The sequence below is a fragment of the Paramormyrops kingsleyae genome, chromosome 11, assembly GCF_048594095.1.
Source record: "Paramormyrops kingsleyae isolate MSU_618 chromosome 11, PKINGS_0.4, whole genome shotgun sequence".
NCBI lineage: Eukaryota > Metazoa > Chordata > Actinopteri > Osteoglossiformes > Mormyridae > Paramormyrops > Paramormyrops kingsleyae.
Genome location: NC_132807.1, coordinates 14,201,413 through 14,222,476, shown reverse-complemented (window position 1 = coordinate 14,222,476; position 21,064 = coordinate 14,201,413). Strand labels below are relative to the sequence as shown.

At 39.2% G+C, this 21,064-nt stretch overlaps 1 protein-coding gene across 8 annotated transcripts in view; it reads left to right on the top strand.

Moving 5' to 3' along the window:
* shank2b (SH3 and multiple ankyrin repeat domains 2b) overlaps positions 1–21,064 on the top strand; it is a 193,697-nt gene that overhangs the window by 733 nt on the left and 171,900 nt on the right. The window lies entirely within an intron of this gene.

Here is a 21,064-nt window from a genome sequence, read left to right as displayed (position 1 = left end):
ATATATATATATATATATATATATATATATACCATCAACGCTAATCGGAAAATCATTATTCACTTGTTGATGACTTTTTGTTTAATTTGTTTAAACTCCAAGAAAACTAAGTTGCAACATGCAACACACGCTACTTGTATATCTGTTTCTGGTGTTTCTTAGTATTGTGGCGATCCGGAACGACAATTGTAATGTACATAAATCGCAGAACTTAATACAATATCGTATTCATTCACGGCTACTGCATATATATGTACTATTGTCTCTGTCTGAAAGGTGCTTGTAGATGTTTTATACGCAAGTGAAGAGAACTCTTATTCCCGTAGGCTGTATTTTCGCGACACAAATGTTTGTGAGTTAATTGATTAGATGTGTTAAAACCATTATAGTTATTCCTAAACTATCCGGTTCGTATAGATATGTGCCGCTGTGGATTAATATACCTACATTTGCTTGTGTTCTACCACCGACAGTGCAGTCGGCACTTCAATAGCTGTGCGCAAGCCCAGTGCTATAAGCGGAGCTACAGCGGCCCCCTGCCTTCTACTGTAATACTTTGAATGTTCCCTTTTTCACTTTCTTTCCTTTCGGTCAATATTGTACCATGGTTCCCTGACATTTAGAAGTGCTATGACATTTTTGAGTCATTACCTAAACTGAATGTGGCCACTACATGTGTTTTGGTCTTCTGGGTGTCCTGATTTCCTATCGAAGTTACATTGTTTCACATAGGCCTATAGGGCAACTGTACAACACTTTAATCAACAACGAATTACTGTTTCACTGTTCCCCCTAGAGGTACACAAACATTGATTTTCAGTTCACCAGCCTGGATCATAAATTGTAATTGTAATGAGCAGTATTTGGAATTGAGATGTCGGGCTTGTGTATAAAATATAAAGTATTTATAGTATAAAGGCTGAGGCTGGCAGACCCCGGCGTTGTGCGATTCTTTACTTCCTGCGCCCAGCTAACTTGTGGAAACGTATTTGCATGATCCAGTCAGAGATTAATGGCAGGAGATGATTTTTGTTTGATATACTTTTGTATATTTCATTTTCTTATACTTCTAACCCCAGAGCACAGTGCATGACTTATGGTGGCAGATGCTGAAACCTGCCTTTATAAAATAAAAAATGAAAACCCAGGGAGTGTGCAGAGGAATAGTCTTGCGTACTTAGCACTTCACTGCAGCTTGTTACTGTCTCTGTTCTGTCTGAATAGACCCACAAATTGAGTCCAGTCCAGCAGAAATGGGCCAGCAGCTTCTTGTTTGCTTAGCATTGTTGAGAAGCTCAGGTATTTGTGCCTGTCAGCCTCTTTCCCTGCTCTTGGACTTTGTATTGAGTGATCTGGGCATCATTTCGAGTTTCTTTATCATCTCTAATGCCAGCATAGGACATTGTTACTGTGACACATTTTATGTAAGCAGACTGTTTATTCAGAGTAGTTAAACAAAAGCAACTAAAATAGCAAATACAGTTCAGTTTATACCTAGATTAACTTGCACTTTCAGCAAAGGTTCATGGCTACTGCATCATCATGAATGAAATCACGGTACTGACATATGCAGAAAATACCAATACGCGACCTCAAATCCCCAGACTTTCCACTGTGGCATTTAAAATCTACAGAAGCCAGTTATCTTTTCCTTATAAAAGGCAGTCACATATGTGTGAAAAAGCTGTTGGACTATGATATAGCCTTCATATATTGACTTTGTAATATAGTGCACCTTTATAGCCTAGTGAGATGCCAGGTTGGGATGATCAGGTCATTTTGCAAGTCTCTGCAATAGTTAACATGAGGCTATAAATGAAGAATTGAACCTAATTACGGAAATAATGCGTACAAGACAATGTGCAAATTATATATATATATATATATATATATATATATATATATATATATATATATATATATATATATATATATATATATATATATATACACTGAAACCCTGGTGAGTGAAGACAGGCTTTGGTACAAATTTGCGTACAAGACTTAATCACTTCCAGTTTTCAAATTATCTTTCCCTTTTAGATATGTTGTATGTTTGGCATATTAAAATATTGTTTATCTGTACACTGCACACAGGCTGATCTACTTTGTATTCTGCGAGAAAGCTTGTGGAACTCAACTAGGGAAAGGGTACTCTTAAAAATAACTAAACTGGCTGCTAACTGTCTTAACAACTGTCAGTGCAGTTACAAAGAGGCAAGAACTCCCTATGTCTAAAGAAAAGTAGAAAGGTAAAATCTGTGGCTTTTGCCTCTGACAGAACATGCAATTTTAAGTCACTCAGCATGTCTTCTGGCAGTGTATTTAAGCATATAACACGTTCAATTCTAAACTGGTTGGGGCTGAGCAAAATTCATGCCTCTGCTTGGTTTTTCCCTCTTGGATGCCACAGTTTTATTAAAGTAAGAAATATATGTATTGCTCCATGTATACAAAAAGACTCTATTGGGTGAACCAGTGATGACGTCATATGGTGTCTTAGTTGGATAATGATGTTTTAGAACTTAAATGAAGGTAATTCAAAACAAACATGGGGTTGTATGCAATTTTTCTGATTGTTGTGATGATGTGGTTGATTTGTGTTGTACAGTCTCAGCCTTACAAAAGGTTTTCAAAATAATAATTATGATGAATTATGATGTTACATGTGGGTACATATGTTAATTGGAAAGTAACAGTCAAGACTGATCTCACTGGACTGATTTAATAGTTCACAGTTTTAGGCACATAATTTGTTTAGTTTGATTTGATAGTTTACAGTTTTAGGCACATAATTTGTTTCGTTTGGCATATACTACACAGTTAAAAAGCAAATCAACATATTGGTGTTAAGGACAGCTGTAAGTCAGTATACTGGTATTATGTGTGGTTGAGAAATGATACACTTGGTCTACAAAAACTTGAAAGGCTAGACAACATATAAATAAATTAAACAGTGAAGTTGTGCACATATGAATACTTTATAAGCGACAGTATTATACGCTGTAAAGAGTGTGAGTATTTAGGAACTTCCACATTTCTGTGCAGTTTGGTTGCACATTGTAAAAGGGCACCTCAACACCATTCTAAATGTGCATGCTCACTTGATAGATGATGCATGCTGAGGTGCATCAGTATAATGGTTTTAACGCAGCCCCCAAGAAAGGGCTGGGCCTGCTCTTCAGCAGGTCTGCTTTCATCCTCCCCCTCTCAGACGTGGCCCCAGTTTGACTTGATTTCTGCTCACAGTTGGCTCCAGGATCTGGGTTCTTCGGGCGCAGAGCTTGCCTCTACTCAGTCCGCCATCTGTGTCTCTGGCAGGCCCTTCACCTTCTCACCCATTGTCTCTTCACTCCCTAGACGTTTCAATACCTTTGGAAACTGCCTTCACCATTTCCCTCACCTCCTTCCTTTCGTACGGCCTCCAGCCATGCATCAATCAGCCATCCGCTAGTCACCTGTCCACTCCCTGACCTGAACTCATCAGTCCCCAAGCAGGCGTAGCAGTCACCTGGCCTGCTGTCATTCACCTGTCCATTCTCCATGCCACCCCTCTTTATCAGCAAAGGGCAGACAGTGGATGCTTAATGAAGCAGGAGCTCTGCTTTTTGAATCATCCATTAATCACACTATCAGGTAGAAAAAAAATTATAGGGAGGGCTGGGAGGAAGAATTCTGTGAATGATAAGATCAGTGTAGCACATAGTGGCCTTTACGTGCTGTCTTGGGATCAAAAGAAAACTCTTTCTAATAGAAATTAAATAGATGATGGTGTTAGGTTTGTGTAAGTATACAGTCTTTAGTGATTTACTGTTTTAATGTTATTTTTCCTCCAACATCATGAAGAGTGCCATCAAAGGCCATTGAGATGCGGATCTTTTTGCTGTTATAAATATGGATTGATGGTACCATGCACTACATACATTCAAGGTATATGATTGTCCTATTGATTGAACCGATTCCTGAAAAGGCTCATCTTTCACACAGTAAGCCATGTAAACCAAATAAAGACAGATGTAATTCATGTATGCACAATGCCTTTGTGCATCACCCAACATGTGTAAAACTTTGCTATTCAGCAATTTAGCATTTAGAACCAGTTGCCATTTGAGTCTATGAAGTGAAACAGTAAGTATGCATCCAGTTCAGATGGAACCTCTAAGTCACCTGTAGGAAGCTTTGAGATGTCTTAAATAGTACAGTGGAAGCATTTCATCAGCTAAAAATACAGTGATAATTAGAAGAATAATAACACTATTGGAGAGAAGTAATTAGTTATGTTAGCCACACAGAGACTCCAAGTGCGCCCTACTTTTATGCAAATTGCATGTATGGATCTTATTATTTCTTTGCATGGTGTCTGTAATGTTGTTTTTTTGGCATTTTATGTGATGTTTTATCTAAAATGTGACAATGATAACCATCTGTTCTGGCTTTGTGCCTTGAATGTCCAATTTCTATCAGTGAGCTGTGTGATACGGTTGCAATTGATGGAACCAATCTTGACACTTTCTGTCCCTCTGAGATGATACATTTAACCTCTTGTATGTCGCAAGACAATTATTCTGCTCCCACTTTAGAGCCAGTAGGTGATGAGATGCTAGCATCATGATTTATCTCTCTCAGTATCTTTAATCTCATTTTGTAGAAATTTCTTTAAATGCTAGGTATTTTTATGCTTTTGAGAGCCAGGACATATATTCAGATGTTTTCCATTTCTTTTTTTCTATACTGTGTTAACCGGTTCTTCATCTACATATACTTTTTCTTATGTGCTAGTTTTGTTTTATTTTGAGATGTTTACAACATGCACGCTTTTATAAGTACATGGTGATTATCATGTCTGTGACTGTGCAGATGTTGAATTCAGTTATGATTGGTTGTTTGTGACCAGATGGTAGCTAAGAACTGAAAGACTGCAACCTCAGAAGCATGACAACAGGATCTGTTTGGAAAGGCTTATCCAGTATAGAAGAGACAGAAGTCAGGAAGAGGATTTCTTGCCCAGTGAGGGCAAATTCTGGCTTTTTCTCAGCAGGTTTTTCTAGGTCCTGGGCTGCGTTAAAGTATGAGTAGTTATATCAGAGTATGAAAAGTATCTGTACACATATCTGTCTCTTTGTTTACTTAAATGTGACAGTACGGCGTCATTTTGAATTGTTATAAAGGAAGATTTGTTTGTTACAGTATATAAACCATTTTCCTTATCGTTCACATGAACACAGAATGTTTTCTAGCATCAGTGGTGAGGATAAGCCCAGCCAATTGAAATGGAATTTGAGTTTAGAACAGCATGATTATGTTTTTAAAGCCCCTGGCCTTAGAACCATGGATACGGCATTTAAAAAAAAAGATACTTTAAATGGGTGAGTACTGTATCATAACATGACCTTAAAATGTAATGGAGTTTTAATTGTCCTTCAGTTGGCATTTACTAAAACGAACACATTTATTCCAAATTTCAGTCCCTTAGTATTTTAATGTAAAATAAGTAAGAATGCTGTGTTTCCATATTTCCATTTCAAAGACTGGCTGACATCAAATTTCAAATTTTATGAATGGAAAAGCAGAAAAAGTGAGACACTTCCTGTAGATTTCATCCTTTTGTTACAGTACTTAAAGCTAGAATAAAAGGATGGTTCTTCCTGGTAGGATATCTCATGTTCATGTGGGTTTTTCTGCAGGTAGTTATGCTTTAAAGCCTACCTGATATGACATAATTATAGTTGTGGAGAATGTTTGACTACTTACATCAAAACAATAATCTATTGATTGAGTTTGTATTTGTAAATTAAAATGTTAGCTACAAATTGATTTTTAAAAAACCCAGAAGAGTTAATGTACAGTTGTTATACATGTTGTCTTGTGGTATATGACTATTGACGGTTTACTAATTTGCACTCGGGCGGCACATTGGGTACCCCCATTGGATATCCCTCATTGGGTACCCCCATTGGATACCCCTCATTGGGTACCCCCGTTGGGTACCCCCGTTGCCCCATTCCTCCAGGTACTCCGGTTTCCTCCTGCAGTCCAACAGCATGCAGTTAGACCAGGGGTCTCCAACTCCGGTCCTGGAGAGCTACTAACCAGTAGGTTTTCTATCCTACCTGGCTTCTGATGAGCCACACAAGTTCTCAGGTAAATACCAGGAACAGGTGTGCCTCATCAGAAGCCAGGTAGAATAGAAAACTTACTGGATAGTAGCTCTCCAGGACCGGAGTTGGAGACCCCTGAGTTAGACTAATTGGTGTGTCTCAGTTGCCTGTAATTTATTATTGTGTTTATAGTTATGTACTGTGATTGACCGGCATGCAATTCAAGCTATGACCCAGCCACAGGTTTTGCCCTATGCTGCCTGATTTTGACTTCAGGCGACCCTTGACCCTGACCGGCATAAGTGGTTGTTAGATGGCTAATTTGTACTCTGGTTCTGAGACTGGAATATGTGGAATTATGAACATTGGGAAAGTTTGTCACGTTCAGTATAGTTTAAATAAAGGAAATGTTCCTTATGTTGAAAGGACCATGTTACCAGGATACTATACATTTCACAGCATCACTGAAAGAAGTGGAGGACACCATGAGGAAGTGTAGTTATGTCTCGTTGTACTCTGCAAGCTGTCACTCTCGCCTCATTTACTCTCTTTGTTCACAGTATCGCTGAAAGAGCCAGATAACGATGAAGAGCCACTTCTGGGCTCTTGTACAGGTGATGCATTAGAGACACCTTGAGCTGTGTTAATAATGATGATGGGTAATTGTGACAAGGCATTATGTGCCTACATTAAAGATTAAGAACAGTTCATTATAGAGATTAGTAATTCTGAAGTCACAGGATAGTCATCACCCACACAAACCATAAACCCTGGTTCTCTGCAGAGCTGCGCACCCTGGTGAAAATTAGAGATGTTGCCTACAGGTCCGGAGACACAGTGGCATATACTACAGCCTCAGTCATACTCTCTTGGGCCATTAAGGAGAATAAGTGCACCTATGTAGGAAAAATCAACAGCCGCTTCATGAACTCAAAGGACACATGGCGCATGTGATAGGAAATTCAATCCGTCACTGACTACAAGCCAAAAGCAGTGAGGCCCTGTCCTGCCAGATGCGCTGCATGACTTCTTTGGACATTTTGAGGGACAGAACAAGGACCCCGCAAGTAAGATCACCCCCTCTCTGAATGACCAGATACTTTATCAATCCATCACTGATGTCAGGATGATCCTGTGCAGAGTCAACCCTGGGAAAGTTAGTGGGACCTGACAACAAACCTGGCTGGGTTCTCAGAGACAGACCAGCTGGCAAATGTCCTGACAGACATCTTCAACGTATCCCTGAGCACAGCGGTGGTATCTACATGCCTCAAAAAAACCAGGATCATCCCAGTGCCTAAGAAGTAACACACATGCACATCATTAAGAAGTACTTTGAGCAGCTGGTATCGAGGCACATGAAGGCACCACTCCTGGTCTGATTCACTCAGCTGGCCCACAGATGATGCAGTCTCCCCTGCCGTCCACCTCAGCCTCTCACACCTGGACAGAAAGGACAGCTATGTCAATGCTGTTCATTGACTTAAGTACAGCGTTCAACACAATGATCCCGCTGAGGTTCGTAGGAAATCTGCTGGGCGTGAACACTCCCCCTCTGTAACTGGATCCTGCACTTCCTGACTGACAGACCCGAGTCTATCTCTGTAAGAAACAGCACCTACAGTGTCCTCAGACTGAGACCAGTAGTGTCTCCACTTCCTATCCATGCTGACATCGCTAATTTAAGTTGACATCAATATCCATAGTCACTGTTTGGCTGATAAAAGCAATCTGACATGTAAAGCAGTTAACCATGTTTAACCATTCAGAACGTGAGTTCAGGCATCAGGCAAGATAAAATCACTTGTTTGCCAATATTCCTTGTTGTTTTGTGGGTGAGGAATTGGTATACTCTAAATCAGGGTTCCCTAGTTCTGGTCCTGGGGGGCCAGAATCCAACAGTTTCCAAATTTTCCTGTTCAGACACCCCTACTAAACCTGGTAATTAGCTGATTGAGGTATATGTTGGGGATGGAAATGTGCAAACTGTCTTAGATGCTGGCCCTCCAGGACTGAAATTGTGGATCCCTGTTGAAGGAGCCAAGAGTTAAAAGTACTTCACTTGTAAATAAGAACGTTAAGTTTTTGGTGCGTTTTTTTATTATGCCGAAGGAACATGTCAGTGTTAAGTCTTTTGGGAAATGAGAGGTTTCAAGTTTGCACCAGTCCCGTATATTACGCAATAGCCCCGTACTGAAAAAAGAAATAGTATGTCCTGTTTTAAATCAATAAGGCATGCAATTCGTCTTATATTTTTCGTACCAAACCATTTACCGCCCCCATCACATTTCATCATTGTGGGCCTGGGGAGGTGTGGCGCAGCCTCCCATATTCATTAAAGTCAAAAATGGTAACCAAAGTGAGGATTGATACTTTGATAAATGAAAGCGTTTATCAAACACAACAACAAAGTGGAGGAAAATTGAGATTCTGAAAACTCTGACAGCAAAGGAAACTATAGATGTGCTTTCCCGCTATGACAATGTTCTGTCCATACCCAAGCTGTACTGCAAAGAGAGACTAGTTACAGCACGGTTCCAACTTTGTTTTTCCACTGCAGTAGGGTAGGCTCAGTATTGCCGAGTTTCGAGAGTGACAGTGATGTGAAACTGAAAAGATGCTTATTTACTGTTCACACGGTGTATATCATGATTTACTATGTGCAATTTTTTTTATTGCGTGCTAGTTTTTGCTATCACGTCTGTGAGAAATGCTGTGTTATGCAAGTATCAAACACTTGCGGAATCAGTATTCCCTTGCATAAATTTGCATTATGAATCCATTCTGTTCAGCTGTTCTATAGTACTTTTTTAAGTAGGAGGTTGGAAATTTTCAAGTTCCGAGTTTTCGGGAATGCATCGCGATGTGTGATACTAATAAGAATGAATAATATATAGAATACATGATTTTTCTTTCAGACAATCCATCTGCAGAACATTGGTGCTGTTATTACACCAGAGACAATGTGAAGTTGTATCTACAGATGAAAATAGCTATGTTAACTTTAGCAACATAACTAGCTATCTACATAACTTAAAACCAGTTTCAGTTGTTTGTTAAAGGAATGAATAGTTAGTCATGGGAGGTGACTCAGGTTAAACATCCCTCTTAGCTTTAATACGTTATTTGTCACAGTAAGTTTTTGATAACTTAGCCCAAAACCCCTCAGCTTAATTTTTTCTTTGATAGACTGGATTGTACGGCTGTGGACCAATTTCTGACCAGATCTTGGCCTGATGTTCAGAAATTGAACCAGCTTAGCACATCCCGAATATGTCCAGAAAGGGTTCTGGACCAATAAACATGATATACACCTGTATAGATATGTTTGCTGGGCCATTACACCCTTACTAGCACAAAGTCATAAGTTTAGAAGGAATTTCCATTTTCTTATACAAGATCAAGACTAGTCAATTCCAAATTCAGATTTTCACAGTACTGTCACAGTCATCAGTCATCTTTTTAAAGAGAAAGACAAAGAGAAAGAAAAATCAATAAAGGCCAAAAGAAACATCTCGTGTAGTGTAAATATTGACAAGCTGTTCTGACATTTGGGGAGTAACTGATCATTTGACTTCCTAAACTTTTATATGACATAAATCATATTAAATTTACTTCCAAGTTCATTTTCAGCCTCCAAAACAAGGAATGCAGGCCGTTGGAAAGTCAGAATTGCACCAATATATCCTGGCCTGATGTCAGCATGGTCTGGTCCTACTGATGGACTTAACGCTACAATAACAGGTGGCATGTGGTCTTCAGTACGTTATATGTAGCTGGAGAAACATTCAACTTGCTAACTCTTCTGAAACAACATAATCCAAGAGGATGACCTGCTGGAGTAAGGCAGAAACAGCCTCTGCAAGTTAGTCTCCAGCTGGCATCTTTAGCCTTATTTGCACAGGATTAGTTTTATCTGGGGATGTAATATAGTTGACGCAATTACCGACAAGGTCCGTGATTTTAATCCCATCCAAAACTTCCATGTCTGTAATTATTGTTGTAGCTGAAATACAGAAGGTAATTTGCTCCCGAATTTTTATTCTGGAGCAGATTACCTTCTGCATTTCAGTGAACACAGACCTCTTTTGGTAATAATAGTCCAGTCTGAATTGTCATTTCGGTTATAAGGTCATATCTATAAAGGCATAAAGATGAAATGTAAGAAACAGCACTTCTATGAGAAAATGTGGCTTACTGAGTTCTCCCATATAAATGTTTGGCAGCCTGCACCTACAGTCGCTTCTTTGTCAAGGTTTTCAGAAGGCCTGGAGCAGTACAACACTGCTGAGTCTGTAAGCCATTGTGTGGTTGGGAGAAAAAGTTCTGCTTTTGTGTTTGATTAGTATGTTACTGGCATAGGGCAGCCAAAAAAAATGAAAATTCTGTTGTCATTTGCTTTCTATATGCACTAACTCTGACGTTAATGTCAGAATTTATCTACGCTATTTCTGGTAATTTTGGGAAACCTCCCTAAAACTATGTAAAACTGGATCTTATCCAAATACGGCTTAAAGTGCATTTGCCAGGAAATTCAGACCGGTCTAAAAAATAATTATGCTATTGGGCTGTTTATTGCTTAAGATATGCCACCATACTCAGTAGCAGAGAAAACGGGATTTATACCGGATTTACCTTATTATGATTGTTAACATTATGTAAGATTATATTTTAGATTTTTTTATTATTATTATTACAATGTGCAAATAAATGCCTGTTTTTGTTAGACCAGTGAACAAACGCATTACCTTTGGTACAAAGTACAGATCCAGACCAATGTTTTGTTTCAACCAACCAGTTGAGTACTCTGTGACTCTTTATGCTCAACTGGTAATTTTGCATTTTTAATAATAGGTCCAATAGTAGTCTTCCAAGTGCATACAGTAGTAATTTTGTACAGACTTCAAGGGACCTGACAGTCCGTTATACCCAGAGTCTGTTATATCCAGAGTTGTTGTATGCCCAGAACACAACTACAGGACACTATTTACTCATGCCACACCCCAGCAGACACACTTGTGGTATAGATTATTATATTGTACATGTAGTAATCCAACTTTACCTGACCAGATGTGTGACTATTAATAATCCCGACTACGCCTCTGCGCTGGATATCACCAGCACACCACGCGCCTTGTAGGCGGAGCTGCATGTCCGTTATAGCTGAACAAAACTACAGCTAACAGTGGCCCTGGGGACCAAATTGTTTTTTCAATTATAAGCAAAATTCGGTTATATGCAAGTCCGCTATATCCGATGCTTTTTCTGCATGTTCTTAAAGGCGCACGGCCGGGACCAGCGGACCTCATCTGTTATAGACGATATTCCGTTATAAGCGAGTCCACTATAACGGGATTTTATTGTACATGTAGCAGCATACAGTAACTTAGATGGTTTGTATAATACATAGAAATATCTACATATAAAATGACAAAGCAATTTGACACAAGGTGTCGACTGTTATGGGTTGAGGTTAGGGGTGCTGAAGTATTCACAAATATTCGGGGATCTTCAGAATGTAACCCTCGCAAGTGTGAAGGGATTACTGTGTTTCTGTATTAATTAATAATTAGCAATAGTGACATCCCTAGTTTTTTCTGTTCTGTGCCTTTTGTTTTCTGGCATTTTAATTGCATCTTCTTCAGTTTGGTTTTCAGTCTTGCACCTCAAACACAACACTTACTTGAACAATTGGTTTCTTCCCATGTTTCTTCATGAGATTGGAGTGACTGGATAAGTCACACGCCTCTGACTGCTGGTAACAGGCAATCTGCAGGTATCTAGCTAGACTGCTGGAGGCATTAAGCTATGCCCTTCTATGATGGCCTATTTGCGCTGCCCTGTTTTTGAGCTTTGAATGAAATTTGGGGAATGGCGTTTTTCCTTCCACTCAACAGGAACACCTGGGGCCTGTATCACAAAGCCAAATTTCTTGCTTAGCCAGATAGCTTGTCAGATTTAAGGTAGCATGAGCTAAATGTAAGCGAACGAAGATAAAGCCTGTTTAAACTGGAATTTTAAAGCAAGAAATTTGATACAGGCTAGTGGGGTTTCATTTATAAAAGTTCTATATGCACAAAAAGAATTGCAAAATGTGTGTATGCATCTATTCATGCAATATCTTTATCAAAGATAAATCAATTAAAACTTGATGGGAAAAATGTATAGCCTATATGCACAATGACTCAGGAGCAGGCAAATGCAATATTTTAGGCAAACCTGGAAAAGACAACACCCATTGTAAAGCAGGGAACTGCAAGTAAACCGGCTACCTAAGATTACGCGCATGCCGGCAATTCGTATCACTAAGCTGTATGTTGACATGAAAAACTGTAACTCTAAAAGCATTAAGTGGGATTTATTGATTTTCTATTCACATGTGTAAGCCAAGCACAATGTATTTGCCTTGAAAAATTAAATTTGCTATTTTAAATACTATGCATTTTATCACCTCTTTCCATGAATTGACAGTGTCTGTAATCGTCACTAGAAATGTATGAGGCTTCAGACACTGGATCCACATAAATATAATACGCATAATGGTGTTCATGTTAGTGACTGTGTAAATGAGTTTTCGGGGACCAACACAATTATTTTTACTTATTTGTTTACTGTTTGCATTATGTGTAATGTCTTTGCACTTTGCCTGCTTTGCATGAGATGTACGTATCACTACACTGTGCGTGATCAGGCAAATCTTAAAACTACATTTTCAGCGATGTACGGTTTTCCTTATGTAATCAGGGCAATCGACTGCAAGATTTATTTATGAAATGCACATCAGCACAGCATACAGCAGTAGATGCAGGTAGTAAATTGTGTGATAATGCAGCTGCTTTTGTCAGCTGAAAGCCACTTCATTCTATTAATGGGCAAATCATCTGTGACCTGACATTGACAAATATTATAGCTTGTTAGTCTGGGTCAACTTCTGATTCGTTCATTTTACCATCAGTATAGAATACCATCAGTTTCTCCGGACTGCTCTGGCACAACGCCACATAACAGGGTATCCCTTATTATAGATGCCATATGTATGTTGGAGATGTGGGTTTGCCCCCAGCAGTTACAGATAAACTGGCCCTGTGTGCAGTGAGTCGTTTCTTTTCCTCTATCTTTAGATTCAACCCAGTTATTTATTTGGGGTACAGTGCGTTCTGTAGCACTGACAGAATTTTCTTAATTACGATACCTGTGCTTAGACCCCCCAGCCCTTACAGTAGCCATTGTCATACTTTGCACTCAGAGTGGCTTGATTTGTGTGTTAAATGAGTACATAGCCTATTTTCATTGACCATTTATAATTTGTGGGCAGCAACTGGGCAGGATCCCAGGCTCATGCATGTATGTGCATTAACAGGACAGTGTGGATTTTTCAAAGGGAAATTTCATACGTACATACACCAGGTTTGCTAAATCGCATTTTTGCCATTTCGTGTTTTTGTGTGAGCGGATTCTTTAGCAATGAAATTTACATGAAGTTTGATAAACGAGATCCCTGGTCATTTGGGAGCTCTTCAAGGGTCTGTCATAGCGATATTAACTCAAAGAGCAGACTTAGTGTTCTGAATAGGTACTGCTCTGTGGCTCGTACAGTGACAGTGCCGTGTGATTTAGCGGTTTTGGACTCATTAGAAGGTCACTTGTTCAAATCCTGTGGTCAGCAGATTGATTTCACCATTGGGCTCTTGAGTAGGACCCTTGACCCCAATTTCTCCAGAGCCTGAACAGCCCTGCTTTCTGAGCTGTATGTCACTTTGGATGAAAGCATCTGATATATAAATGTAATTGTATAGATAATTTGTCCAAATTATTCTAGAGTGCTCACCTGGAATTGTTTGTATGAAGATACATGCATCCAAATGGATGGGTTTCAGTCATATCTGTTTTTATTGTAGAGTCCTACATTTTCTTGTGTCCCAGATTTCCTAGTCAAGATGCTGCAAACCTAATTTAATAGCTAGCTGCCCATTACAAGTTGGGTGGTAGCAAGAGCTGGATGCACGGGTTTCATGATTTTGTGTGAGCAGCAACGTTAAAAGGGAATATGATCTGTGTAACTAGCTTTTCATGTTCCTTTGAGGACTCCATTAAGCTGTCCCTTAATACTTGAGGCGAAGGCCTTTGGGGTGTATATTGGTAAACTGGGACAATTTTGGAAATTTTACTTTCTCCCTCACTTTAAAAATATGATTCTAATTATAATTATAAATTATTATTGAAACCTTAACAACTGAGCTTAAGGTAATAGTTCACAGAAGTGTAAAGACATAGAGTATGTAACATATAGGTGTCCCTGTTCACCCTTTGTCCCATTTAACCGCTATTCACCCAATTTACTGGACTCTTCTGCTATACTGCTTGTTCTCAAGTCTCAAAGGTCAATGTTTTGAGTTTTGAACCTGCGCTGCCGTTAGCCGTTACAGTGGCTTTATACTTCACATATTGATCAAACATACTCCCAGCCGCATGCACTTACACATGCTTTTTCCTTATTGGAGACTCTGCTTTGGATAGATTAGGTCTAAGTGACCTCTTGTGCTCATATTTTGGCTCCATTGATGAAATGACATTTCTCCATATGTTGGGGAGACCCTTAAAGACACAGTCGAAAAAGCTTTGCTAGGTAGCACATCTAACTGGGTTTGGAGGTTGAGTCCATAATGCTGTTGTCAGGAGCACCATAAAAGGGGGGGGGGGTTACTTGGCATTTTGATTGGTCCCTGCATGTGTCATCATCAGGCGACAATAGAAAGTTATCTCAACCTGACCTTAAGAACGTAAAATCTCAGGTAAGATAATTTGGCTGCTTTACTCTGTCCTGTGCCACAGGTTTTAAGTCCTGGCCTGCCAATAACGTATTACTCTGTCCTGGCCTGCCAATAACGTATTACTCTGTCCTGGCCTGCCAATAACGTATTACTCTGTCCTGGCCTGCCACAGGTTTTAAGTAGCCCAAGAGACACTGCTGAGGGATACAAGAAGGGGTGTTTTTCTTCTTCTCAAACAGACCAGGTCCCTAGAGACAAGCTGGGGAAATAGCTCTTGCAATTTTTGGCACCATAGAATTTTCAACTGCCTAGGTGCACTCTTATCTGAATTTAATTAACAAATGCAGAGCATCCATGTTAGTCCATAGTTTATGCATGTGTGTGTGTGTGTGTGTGTGTGTGTGTGTGAGCGGGTATACATATCCTTATGGGGACACAATGTCCCCATAATGTGATAAATATCATTTTTTTCCCTTATAGGGTCCGGTTTCCTGGTCCCCATATAAGGGAAAACTCTATTTCATAAAAATCGGTGACTGCTATGAAAAAACTAAAAATGCAAAAACTCTTGTATCTTCTTTGGTTACTTATGGTTGGGGCTGGGTGGGGGTTAAGGTTGTCATTTTTAGCGTTAGCATTTTTTTTATTGTGTGTGTATATATATTTGTTCATCCATGTAAATATATCCTTTATGACATCCAAAATAAAATGGCCCAGAACTCCCGCAGGTTTTACTTTACACCTTTTCACCATGAAGCTTAGCGCTGGATTATAGAGTATTCTATCCGGCTTTATCGTTCCATTTTAAAGCTCTGCACTTTCACCTGCTTATATCTGCCACATTTTGGGGGGGGGGTGGCCATCTCATTAGGCTAAGAAGTAATTTATCCACACTGATGTTTTAATAGTTCACAGAAAGGGCTCAAGGTTATGGTCTCATTGTGCTGGCTGATGTTCTTTTTCCAGAGCCACTGTTTCACACGCCTCAGTACTGTGAGCACAGCTCAACAAACACCTCACTGCTAATGGTGCCACAACAGCTACACTGCCCCAGTAACTGACACTCAATGGGGACTGAATCTGGATTGCTGAAACTAGCACAACTTACCAGTCAAGGGGATTATTCTAAGTTCCTATCCAAAGGAACCAACCAAGTGCTTGATTTTGCTTTAAGTGACGTGATGTCACTATTGTAGTGTACTCACTGATGCTCTCAGCCATAGTAAATTTATTTCAGTTGCATTTTAATGATGCTTTTTCACCTCTAGTAAGTATTCCTGCTTGGGTGCTGTGCAGAAAAGCCATTCCACAGGAGATTGCATATTTATTCTTCAAACACAAGGATGCTGTATTATTATTAATATGCGAGAAATGTTGGAAGCAGTATTGCATATTTTATGCATTGGATGTGACTCCTACGTCGCCTGCTTTTGCTCACTCTGGATATGGGGATATCCTCTCGCCCTGCCTTTTGTCATGGGGCAGGAAGCGGCAGAGCATTTCCACATAAGGCCTTACTTACAGCTGACTCAGAATCAATGAAGCTATTAGAGATGCAGTCACTGGTTTGAAAGCAAAAAGGAAACTAGACTTGTGAAAGGAGGTTCCGCCCTCCAAAAGTTTCATAGAATCATAAAACATGACTGTGCCATTTTATTGATGAAGATGCCAATCTTTCAGTATTTCAAAGTCTGTTCTTTTTTCCTGTTCTTTTTTTCATCCATAAATTGGCCCAGCTGTTCATCTTACAAAATGTGTTTTGTTCTGTGAATACCACAGTAAAAGAGACTCTTTGGAGAAAGCCCAGATGAATTTACAGTTTGCATAATTTAGGGATGCACCAATACCAACATTAGTCGGTACAAATCAGCACACTCATGGTATATTTTTTGTCATAGCCCAACCCTAACTGGTATCAGTATTGGTGAGTACCAGACAGCGAGCACTCTTGGTCTGAAAGAAATGAATGTGTCCCTAACATGATTTTATTATGATTATTTATTATACATATATACCATTTTGGATAAATCTGGTTCTGATAGAACGATTGATGGACAAAAATAAAAATTAAATGTAGAACTGAGCAATCACAGGTTTACTGTTAAAAGAACCACCTCACAGTACTTTTAATGTGACACCGATATACCTCTCAATGAGGGCTTTGGTACCTGGTAGCTCCTCATAACTTTCACTGAAATTGCAAGAGAGACTTTCTATAGCAAAAGGATGCATTATGAAGGTATCTGTAGTGCATTATAGATGAGAGCTTCATATAGCATTCATAATGCATAATAAACGTGACTATAAAGTGTTATGGCTTTTGATAAATATATATAGCCATGTTTATAATGCTTTATGAATACATTATTATTTGTTATGAACGTGTTTATAAATTACTAAAAACGTAGCCTTAAGTAAAGTGTTACCAAACTTTTCAAATCCATATACAGTAGAATCCAGCTTGAAACTGGTGTGGAGGAGTGTTCAGTACCTCCCTTAAAAACCTTTAATAAACCCTAAATAACACAACAGTCTCTATATTAATCAGGCAATCTTTATGATAAAAATGAATTATCATTGTGGACTGCAAGCTTTGTGAGGCCTGTCTTTTTCCAGAGACTTATTTTGCTCACCAGCCCTCTGCACAGCTCCTTGGCTGAATGTCTGGTGCACCAGTGCCGACTTTGCTGGAGCCAGGGTACAGGTTGGCAGCCCAGCACAGACAGGATGGTCCCTCAGTCTAACATACATGAGGCTTCCTATCTGAATGTTGTCAAAAATTTTTAACTGCAATCAAGGTTATCATGTATGATCTATCTGCCCACTCACAGTGGACCATGTACAAGTCACAGCAAGTTAAATCTGATATGGAAAAAGACTGGATAGTCTGTGTTCAAATGTCCTGCCTCTGACAGCTGAAAACTCAGCCTTGCTCACTCAGTACCACTTAGTTTTAGTGACTGTTTTATGTCCTGATTTGTTACAGGATTCTGTAATTTAAGCTGTGCCTTATGCTGTATTTTGATAAACGATTGGCCAGTCAAGAGGTGTTAATTATATTTGACAAATTAGCAAATAAAGGCATGCATTTTCATTTGAAATTACTTGGCATCTGCTTTATTAAATCCTTTTTCTGTGTTATGGCTGCTATATATTTCTCATTCTGGGAATTTGCATTCTAAAATATTTTTATGTCCAAACTGGATATATGTGAATGCACTTTGGAAATGTAAAGATCTTTTCACGCTGTTTCTGAAGCAGACCTATTTGTTGTTGTAAGTGTACTCCATAAAGTACTACGGGAGTACATTTCAGTTATACCACTGCTCCATGAGCACTTTGTTGAATTACAATATACATATATTAAGTTAAAATGCAACAGTAGGTTTGTATGGTAATTGTTATCTGTATACTATTATTTTTATAGTGGCCTGCGATGGGTTGGCGCCCCATCCTGGGCTGCTCCCTGCCCTGCGCCCGTAGCCTCTGGGATAGGCTCCAGACCCCCCACAACCCTGAATAGGACAAGCGGTTACAGAAAATGGATGGATGGATGCAAACTATTATTGCTTCACGAGTTGCGAAAGGTGTGTCTTATACTCACCATGAACCATTAGGAGACTGTAAAAGTGCACTTTGTGTCAGGGGGAAGCTGATCTGTAAATGGACTAGACGGCTCTATCCAGTATCAACACAGGCGCTAAGAGGTCATGAGAGCGGTATTAGTGCTGCTCTTGGCGCTCTGGATATAGGGGAAGCATCTCTTTTTATGTTCCAGATTATGCAAACTGATCATGCTTAAAATCCCTTTACTTTGGCAATACCTGGGATTTATATTTGTTTGTCCTTCCCTTCTCAGTTTTTCCGTTCTGTTATTCCGCCAGACGTCCTGTGGTTCCTCTGGTTGTCACTGGAAATGATTTCTTGAACTATGATAATTATGATGTGTTAATACTAAAATTGTTATGAATCATCTGACTGTCTTTACGTGCGGTTTGGCATTAAAGAGGTGCTGGGTGAATGAGTTGTTTAGTGCGATTTAAGTGTTTTCTGTCATCATTTCCCGGACTTATTCCATCTAATCATGGCATCTAGGCAAGAAAATAAGCAAATTGAATAACATATTCTGTAATTTTCTTATTGAATAAATAATATAAGTATTTCTACCCAAACAACTGAGTTTTTTTTAATTACATGTATGAGGGAGAATCAAAAAATAAAGGCAACTTACCCTTTAATACAGGTAACTGTGAGCAAATGAAGATAACAATCATATCACTTCTCCACATATATTACCTGCCGGTCGATGTCCTTCCTGTATCATTCCATTAATTCTCCGTTCCATGAGAGAAGAAGCTTTTCAGCTTGTCCTGAGTCCAGGTGTGCACCACTTCTTTCACCTCATCATCAGAGGTGGACTTGGACCGCATAGATCGTCTTTAAATGGACAGAAGATGGAATAGTCGCATGGTGCTAGATCAGGGCTGTAAGGGGGATGTGGAGGATGTTTGAACTGCAGCTGTTGCATTATCTCCACCGTTGCATGAAAAGAGGCTCTACGAGATGTGATATAACCATTTCGTTCATTTACTCACAGTTACCGGTATTAAAGGGTACTGTAAGTTGCCTTTACTTTTTGATTCCCATTTGTGTTAATTATTCAATACCTGCCAAAGCTGCTGTTTCCCTCCCAAAAAAAACTTTTTCTGAATATTCAGCAATCAGAATGTAGAGTGGAAAGCACTGATCACAAGTAAATGCATGTAACTATAGAATGTCTCTAACATGGGAAAACTTGTCTTTTTTCATCCTGGTAAATATGTGCTGAGTGTGATGTGCCTGGCAGTAAAATGGGGCTGTCCAATTTCCTGCTTCTGTCACCTCCCATCCCTCCGCACACATACATGGCCTTGCATAGTCTTTCATCACCCTTGCCCTCCTCTGTTTTGATATCAACTCTTGTTTACCCAGTAGCTCTGAGGAAGCCTTCTGTGTCACATAGGTGGCTTAATATCATTGAATAATACCTTCAGTAACTTCAAACTCTTTATCATATTCAAAACTAATGATGTTCAGTTGCTTTATTCAGCTGAACGTTAATCGTTTCTATGATTGTAGATGTTTTATCTTGTATGTTTAAATTTTATAGTTAGCTGACCTTTTTACTAAATATCACTGTACCCAGAAATTCTCCGTCAAGGGTAGTTTAATCGAGGTTAAAGGTCAGGGGAGAGGGCCTTACATAAATAGAAAATGACAAATGACAAATTAGCTAAGAATGCAAATCTAACTGAACTGAGCTTCATAAAACAAAGCTTGCAATCTGCATATACGCCTTCCTGCAATTTGAGCTCGGTATGTTTGTCCCCCAAACAAAAATCCCTCCCAGTGTGTAACTATATGTACAGATATTTTAGTTTTTTTCTTAAGTTGTCTGTCTGAGCACTGTGAGTATTATTACATGCAGTGATTAATTGTTGACACATTTTACACAGATAAAGGGCAACTGCTTGTTAATGCTGTCCTGAAGATTATACCCTTGCCAGATATTTAAATACTTTGTATGTGTCATCAGTGACAATTCTGTTACTCAGTACAGTCATAGTCAGTCAGTGCTGAGCAGACTTCCTGTCAAACTCGGCCATTCTCCTGAATTCTAAAATGATGTTTCAAGGTTGTGAATTACATTTCGGGGGTAAAATATTACATTTTTTCCCCAGTCTCTCATTTTTCTTCTTGACTGCATTGTTAAATTAAACAATAATTATGTTTGGTCAATTAATATTATTTAACATGTAGCAGACCCACATGTAGCAGAGTGCACATATATGTATTGTTGTGAGTGCATGAGAACTTTTAAAAAAGGAGATGAAGTTGCTCTCTTTATTAACAGGCACTATTGGCTTAATATTTGAAGCAGCACAGACAGGAAAACCAACAATTTACACGACATTGAAACACAGACATTCCATGTCAAATATTACACAGTTTTGACATTTATTATTACCAGAAATACATATATTAATGTATGGTATTTAAAGTGGGGTGGAGTGCAGACCATGACAGTAACCCCACAATTAGCCCTGCTGTCCAATACTGGCGTCACATTTATGTCAACAGATCATAAACAGTGGGTGGGATCAGAACAAATGAAAAAGTATCTTTTGGACCCTTCACAGGCAGTGCACTGGCATA